The sequence below is a fragment of the Gobius niger genome (genome assembly GCF_951799975.1).
Source record: "Gobius niger genome assembly, chromosome: 18".
NCBI classification, from domain to species: domain Eukaryota; kingdom Metazoa; phylum Chordata; class Actinopteri; order Gobiiformes; family Gobiidae; genus Gobius; species Gobius niger.
The window spans coordinates 17,374,999-17,383,793 of record NC_136869.1 but is presented as its reverse complement, the minus strand read 5'-3'; positions in this window follow the sequence as shown (position 1 = coordinate 17,383,793).

Here is an 8,795-nt window from a genome sequence, read left to right as displayed (position 1 = left end):
GCAGGGAAGGGCCTGGTCAGTATTTGGATGGGAGACTGTTTGGGAACATTAGAAATGAGTGAATGTGGTGTGTGTGTAAGAGATTGGCGGTGGTGGTCGGAGGGGCTGATGGTGCAGGTAGCCTCGCTTCCGTCAGTCTACACCAGGGCAGCTGTGGCTACAATAGCAGCTTACCGCCACTATGTATGGAGTGAATTAACAATCCCATGAAGCATCTTTGAGTGTCCAGAAAAGCGAATGCATTATTATTAGTGACTAACTTTAACATCGAATTGTATCTTAACAAATAGATGTATTATTTTTGCTAACAGATAATGAAAATGAGATATTGCTTCATCATCGTGCATACAGTAAGTGCTATGTGACGTGTTCAGCTCATGACGTACAGCAACCTTTTATCACATTATTTTTACCTCAAGACTCAACCACCAACACCTCATATTAAGTAGGTTTCATTCTCTTCCTTCATATTCAGTTTCTGTCTTCAACACGTACAGCCGGTGTTGCACTTGTCTGGCCTTACAGGTTTGTACTTTTTCCACAAACAGTGGTCTTTTGCTCTGTGCGCCACTCAGTACAAATGCCCCCCTTATATAGTCAAACTTCAAGGTAAGCGTCTTCATCTGTCTGACCAGTGCGCCGACTCTTATCTCCACTTTTCATGTGGAATCAAATCCCCCACCCTTGATCCGTGTCATCCTATATTCGGAAAGACTGGCATTTTTTCCTGAGATCAGTCTGAGTCAAGGCTACTCCCCAGACTAAACTCCACGGAGCGGCGGCGGCGGCGCACAAAAACCTTGAACAACCCCCCAACAATATTTGCCAGAGCATATTCTATCACCATGGCGACTGAGGCTCCAGCCCGACAGCATTGTGCAACAGCGCGCTCAGAGGGGAGTGGGTTGGAGAGCGGAGGGGGTCTGGGCTTGGGGGATTTGAGGGTGGGGGGGGGGCTGTTGTAGGTGAGAGCGGGAGGGCGGGAGGAAATAGGTGCCGATGATAGTGTAATGAGCTGGGGCGTGTACATCTTATAACAGGTTCGAACCCTGCACCTTATGCTCCCAACTGCTGTTTCTGACCTGGGTGCAAAGAAACCAGATATTTCTGCTTAGGTAACTTTAAACTTGAAAGGATTTTGGAGGGAAATCAAACGTAATTGTTTCTTCACATTTTACTTAATACAATAACTACAGGGGGGGGACACTTATTCTATAACCTTTTGATCACACGGAGCTGTAAATGAAGATGATAGAGTTACTTGCATTGTTTTTTATGTTTAAAAAGTACTTAAAAGAAGCAGTAATGGTTCTAACTTCATCCGTAGTTGTGGCAAAAGCAGTAGTGTGAGCAATATCAGTAGTAGTCTGATTAGCAATGCAAAATTAGAGAGTAAAATGTTGCCTTCTTATGTTCCTGTCAAAAGGAGCAGTACTTTTGACTTCTGCAGTTCAGCCTAGGGCACTGTATTTCTTAAGGAACTGAGCAGTCATACTCAGAACGTGTTGTTTGGAGCAGCGTTTTGGTTCCAGAAGTTTTCCCCGGGCTGCCATGGTAACCGGCAGAAGGGGCAGTTGGCGGGATGGTGGTGCGATGGGAGGCCATGGGGGGGGGGGGGGGATTACTGTGTGTTGGGCAGATGCAGCCCTCTGTTCCTGAGAAGTCCCGGGGTGGTGAGGACTGAGGCGGGCGAGGATCCCCGGGGCCGATCAGGTTACACAGAGCAAACAAGCTGACCGCGCACTGGGAAACACATTTCAAAACCTTTCATTTAGGAAAAAGAAAAAAAGTAGGGCTGTTGTTTTCATAAAATCTGTTTTGACTGTGAACTGTCAGAAGAAAAAAATGACCTGTGAAGAAAAACAAGGGTGCGGGTGCTAAGACAGGACATATTTTCAACCGATGAATAAGTCACCAAACAATGCAAACCATCAGTTTATTTAGTCTGTTTCTTATGTCATCCTCTATGAGTACGTAAATGTTAGCCATTCCATTTCACAATCATCTACAAACATCTTGTTTTTTCTCATCTTCTCTCGTCACTAAATTGCAGCTTGTGTAAACTGTTGTGGAGAGCTCCGCCGCATGTATTCTCTTTAGTCCATATTTGTTTTAAACTGAAGCTGCGTTGTCAGGAGAGGATGGAGGCTACAGTTGCCGCTCTGATATAAAAGGCAACACTTGCTATAAATAGCCTCACCCACGGCTGGAAGCATGACATAAGTCCCTCAATGTGTCACAGTGACTGCGCTTGTTGCTGTTTTTAACTTCTTCTCTTTATTTGCCCATTACCACATATGGGGACCGGCACATGGCGCCATGGGCCAGCTTCATCCGAATACAAATAGCTCGCTCCCCGGTAACCAGGCACGCGATTATTTCAGGATCAAATAAACAGTTTGTATCGTGAGCTGAATGTCACACTGCGTGACTAAACAACGCGTGTTTCTCACACAGGAGCAGTTCTCATACGGACATGCTTGAATTTAACATTTCAATTGAGTAGGAGTCTGTTGATCAGCATGACTTGTGGTTACATCACTACTACATCATAACCAGCGAATAAGAGGTCCCCTTTTGTGATTAGCTCCATGAGGGCTTCTGACTGGCTTCATTCATAACGCAACCATTTAATTTCCGGTGCCGCGTGAGTCACGTAGACGCATCTCTACCTCCATCTCTATCTCTCTCCATCGAGCTGATCTCATCCTGACTCATCCTCAGTTCATTTCTCATGTTCGAACTTACGTGTAGGTCTCCGTGTGCCCACTACTCCAGCAGCAGCGCGTCACAGGTGGTCCACAAGTCACCCAGGCTCGTACTCCACTCAGCCGCGTCACGTCTCTTCATGAGGCACTATACTGCAGCATTGAAAATTAGCATAAATTATATTAGAAATAACTGCAATCAGAAATGAATTTTAATCTCATCTTCCTGACTCTAGCTCTCATTGATTGTGACATTTATAAAGCATATTTATTTATAAGGTACGTACAAATACAAAAGATACTAAAACGCTTCCAGATCTGCAAAGTTATGCATTTACACTTTTTCATGCATCGCCTCCAACACAGATACTGTATAAACTGAAAATTAAGGGACCAAAAACAAGTTTCAAAATGAAACTATTCTCTCTCATTATCTGTCAATGATGTTTCCTGTGAAGAGAGCAAATAAGAGATAATAATCTTTGGAAAACACAGCAAAGATGATGAAAATGAATGTTTACTAGATCACATCTTATGCCGAACAGAACTGGCATATTCAAATTAATAAGAGAAACATAATCCTGTTTCGGTGGTGTGCCCCTGGTGCTCAGACTCGCCTGTTTGCCCCGCGGGTTTCCCAAGTTCACGTTGCCTAGCAGCCAGGTCCCCTGTTCCTCCAGTTTTCTCTCTTTTCCTTCATTTTACATGCATCACTGTTCGCTTATGTTGATGTTAGTGTTGCTGCAGTAACTATAGGACCAGAATCAATATAACATTTTGAAACCCGCCCACCAGAACCATACCATGGCTGTAGGCATGTTAGCAATAATGAGCAAAGGCAAAGTCTGTAGTGTGAGACAATTTCCAATGTGTCTAGACCGACTTGAACTGACTGAAATAGAAAGCCACCAATAGTTTTTTTTACTACCTTTTGGCCACAGTTGTAGTGGTGGCTAACAGCACTGGCCTCAAACTTCCTTTCCAGCAGCCCACGAAAAAACTGAGAGCAGTAAACAAAGTATTAGGAATCCCGTCTTCAAAGTATTGTGAATCGCATCTTCAAAGAGGGATGACCTCTAAAACGCCACAACACAGCGAGCCCTCGCCCTGGCCCTGAATGGCAGCTCTTCAAAGATTATCTGCTGCTGAAAAAGCAAATGATTAATTCCCTTGACACAAATCTACGGCGGAGCGTCACTTGCCAAAACCCAAGAATTGTGGTTAATCTCCACTTATAGTATCATTGCTCTGCAGCCGTGGGACAGCGCTTTATTTAGACAGAGCACCGTTCACTTAAAACAGCGGTGAGAGGCGGCCATTTTTCACTGTGCACAACTCATGCCCACGCCACGACCTGTGACGCTGAAATATGACCAAGAGGAAGGTCATCAATCCAGAGGGTAGTGGAGGAAGTACCCACAATGTGTACTTCAGTGTTGCTTTGAAAATTCCCTTGTACAAAACCTACTTGGAGTTTTGTTTTGTGGAGTAATGTTCTTTAAACCTTTGAGTGGATGTATAAATAAATGATGCAAGTAAAAGTACGCTATAAATTGTGGAAACCCTGCACTTAAGTAAATTAGTCAAAGTATCCGGTAACTTTCTAGCTTAGCACCGGGGTTTGGCCTTGCGAGCTCAGGTCATGACCCTTGAACTCAAACCCTCGCGGCTAGAGTTGCCTGTGTGTCTTTCTCCCCGACAAGTGCTGACAAAACTTCAAGGTGCCGGAAACCCCAGCCTTGCAGTTTCTTCATTTGATTAATTCTCTTTCATTCTGGCTTTGAGATGTGCGTGAAATCTGCGAGCGAGCTCCGCCGTGACTCTTCAGGCGACAATAACCACTAAATAGGTTTACCCTTTTGTTGTGGCCCGACTCCTAAAAGCTTCTAAATGAGCTAACCGTGGCATGTGGTTGATAGCGATCGGTACAAGTTGGAGACGTTTGTTAGCTTCACCCCCCCCCCTCCCGGAGGCGGAGAAATACTGATAGTGAAGACTGTTATGTGATAATCTGTCTTGATCTCTTCCCTCGACAAAGATAATCCGTCTAGCTGGGTGTGTGCTGCTCTGTTTGCCCCGCAGCTCCGGCCTGCCTGGCACAGAGGAGAAGTAGGTAAAGGACACGCGAATGTGGATCGGAAAGGCGGCTGGGAAGGGTGCCCGGAAACAAAAAAAGGACTCTGAGAGGAAACAATGAGATCTAGAACAGCGGGTGGCGGGACAGAAGGGAAAAGGTGTGCGCGGTGGCGTCTGTCATTCTCCTTAATACTGTAAAGGCATTTCAGTGGAACATATTACATTAGACTTTATGCTTTTTAACTGTGCTTATTTTTATGTGTCCTGGAGCATTGACATTTGAGAAGACTGAACGAGTTGCTTAACTAATACGAGAATCACATGCATTTCAGAACATGTTTGTGTGTTTTAAAGCAGTACTAAGTTACTTGTTTACCTTAATAAATCCTTTTCGTAGTCTCTCTGGAGGTAATACAAGTGTTAATGAGATGATTGGGGGGGTCTTTCGTCTCCCCCTGGTGTCTCTGGCCAGAAAACCACAATTGCAACTTCGCAGCCTATGGGTCGGAGGTACCAATACACACTAATGGAATCACGAAAAAGAACCTAACAGGCTAACGGGCAAAGCTAACTGCGGGCTAGCACCAATTAAACAGTATTTACAGCCAAGTTTGAGTGAAAAAAATGATCTCCATTGTGTAATAGGATGTACAATATCCCTCTCTCCCTTTGTCGTTTCTGTCTGCGTAGAATTGACTCTCACGGACAATTAATGAGTAAAAAAAAACCGCAAAATGCTACGACACCTGCAGTGTATGGCTTCTAGGGGCATGAGTTACTTAGTACTTTAAACATAATATGACCTGATTGCAACCTTTCATATTGTAATTTCCATTCGATTGCAATTCATTGTGCAGTTGTTGTTGCACATTCTGAACAGCACACTAGTTGTTAAAGCGGTTGTTTTGTCCTCCTCCGTGAATGAACGCAGCTGAAATCCTATAGAACAATTTGATCAGTGTTCTCCTTATCCCACAGAAGTCTGCCTGCCTCTCACCCCCCCAGTGACGTCTACCGTATTTCTCCTGGATTTGTTTAGCCGTGGAAGGATCACGCCTGTGTTTATTTAGATTTGTGCTACTCGCTGCCACAGAGGAGCCACGGGAGAGAGCGGAGCCGGCACAATGCAGAAATACTCGGCGTGACGTCAAATACCTGCAGTCAGCACTTTTCCCCTCTCCTCCTCCTCCTCCTCCTCCTCTCGCAGCCTCGCATGTCTTTGCCCTCCAGCTGCATGACCTCCATCATGGAGGTGGGGGGGGGCTGGGGGGCTGGGGGTCCACAAGCCGGGCTCATAGGTCAGGGGGCCACAGGCAGAGAGACAGAGAGACTGAAGTGGCTCGAATAACTTTGTAGGTTATTCAGAAGAGCTTTTCACAAAAATGTTATCATAATATTCAAGACAGTTATTGAATAGAGCAGTTTCTCTCATATCGTGTAGCCCAAGGTTCTAGCTAGTAGTGAAGGCAATTAGAGAGCTGTACTGTTGAAAATTAATGAATGGCAGAACAAGCATGTTTTTGAGGATGAAGTGATACTAAAGTCGAAGTGAAAAGCTACTGCTGGTCTGAGGGACAAAATGATTAAGTTGGGAGTCTCACACGGCCCCCCCTCCCCTCCGCCGCGTAGTGCGAGTGAGTAGTCAAAGAGTAGAGCAGCTTTACGTAAGTGTCTCCTGTCTCACACGGTTTGGGCGGACGGACAGAGAGGGTTGGACCGCTGTGTCCTTTACCGCATCAACATCCCTGTCCGCTCTGTCTGAGCGAATGTGCGCCCGTCCCCGTCAGCTCCACAGGCAATGTTCATATCCGCTGCTCTTTGTGGGCTGACAGGAGGCGGAGGTGAGGGCTCACAGCTGGGACAGAGGGGTGTCCAGGGGGAGGGGGTGCGTAGGGGCGAGAGTGTTACCCTTCAACAGGCACTGCAGAGATTAGGGATTCAAACACAAACGTAACAATAACCAATCTCAAATACAGTTCATAGTTTTAAGTTGAACAGCTTGAGACTTTTGCATTATGGTTTGTCTGGATGATACATTTTTATACTCAATAACTTCTATATGTCCATATAAATGCAACGATACAGTAACTATGGAGTTTCTACAGTTCCTGGTGTAAAATCCCCATTCACTCATTCCAATAAACCTTTAAAACTACTACAAACAGCTTAAAAGAATTATGGAGGCAGCTGAGGTCATTGTGACTCATGGCCATAAAACACACAACTGTAATAATATTAATCTGAAACTTTATAAACCGCAAAGTAATAAAACCATCTGTCCTTTTCTTTCTTTTTTCGTATTTGGTATTTCTTTTATCATTCTTTCATTTTTTTAAAGTTTTCTTTTTTTTGCTGGACCATTCAGTTCCAGTCAGACAATCAAATAAGGTGATCTTCTCTTCTATGAGTGCGCCTCTAATCTCTTGTAAAAAGTAAACTAAACACTTGAGTTAATGCTGTGGAATGCACGGTTAAATACATCGCCCGAGATAAACCATCCAACACAAGCCTACCTTTAAACCACAGATACTATCAGCCTTAGTAATCGTCTGCCGCATATTCTCACTCAGAGCACACATGTTCAGCCCCGGCGCCTACCCATCAGCCCCTCCTCCTCCGAGGGCAGCTGGCGAAACACAAAGGAGAGAAGTGTGCAACTGGAGCGATAAAGCCAGGAACATCTTGCTGTTCAGGCGTCAGCAGTAAAAAAAAAAAAAAAAAAAGAGAGAGAGAAAAAAAAACGAAGGCACAATTACGTTGGAAAAAAAACCTCAACTTAACGCAAAGGACAAGTGCTCGCTCTGTGCTGCAGTGGTGGACCCTCAGTCCAGCTGCAAGTTTTCTTTGGGACGCTACTAAAACAACAACAACAACGTTTGGGGTTACATGACATGATGACTAAAATGGACCATAGAAAAACATGGAAACTTAACCCTTGCATTTTTTTAAAAATATATGATGCAGTGTCATTGATGAGGATATCTGTCCGATCTTATATTGTGGCACAGAATATTTGCAATATGATATGGCAATGTATTGTGCTTTAGCTTTTGTTTTAGTGAAGATCCAGTGAAATGATTTCTTCAAGTCTAGTATTACTTTGACCACAGTATCCTCATCAACTCGGTTTGATTATTCCAAATACTCCAAAACGACTAAGCTACTCGATGAAATTAACCAGCTGCGACTTGTCTTTGGGACGCTGCAAAAGCAACAACAGGGCTACTCTTCACCCACTCTAAGGAAAACGCAAATGACCAGACAGTGACAGAGTGAGGAGTTACAAAGACTCCGTGTTTTAATCTCAGATGCGGCAATAGAGCGCTGCCATGACACGATTAAGAAGGTCTGATACCAGCGCGCGTAAACATTGGCGCCTTTGTCTAAAGTTGCTGCAAAGAGTGCGGCGCAAAGCAGCTAATCACGCTGGGGTTTTCACATAAAGTCAGAGATAAAGAGCGGTCTTAAAGTTTACAAAAGCGGAGGGAGCAATCATGTGGTGTAGGTATTTTCCAGTAGAGCTAGTGCAGTTTTGTTAATGCTAATTATTAGTACAACAATAAATACTTTGCAACGTGTCGCTTAATATCACAAATGCACAATAGGTGAGGGCAAGCTGGCACGTTTTTACAGATAAAATAAACTTGTTTCAGCTCCCTGTAAAGAGATGGGGTGGATGTTCATAGATGTTCAGAAGAAATCTAACAGAAAGTCGCCAGTAATTAAGAGAAAGACTTTGTTGGTATCTAACTTTAAACGTAATTGAAGTCGGTGAGTATGCATTATCTGACTACACACCATCTGAGGTAACAGATTCCAAAGAAATTCCAATAACTGCTCCCTTCAATTAGAAAAACATGCACAACCTTACTGTCTTTATCACTTGACAACAATCTGACAGTGAATCACTTTCACCATTTAAAGGGATATATCAGGATTTGTGGCATAGGGCCTCTGGAGATGTATATATTTTTTTTTAATTCATGCAGTCCTTATATTTGAAGAGTTTAG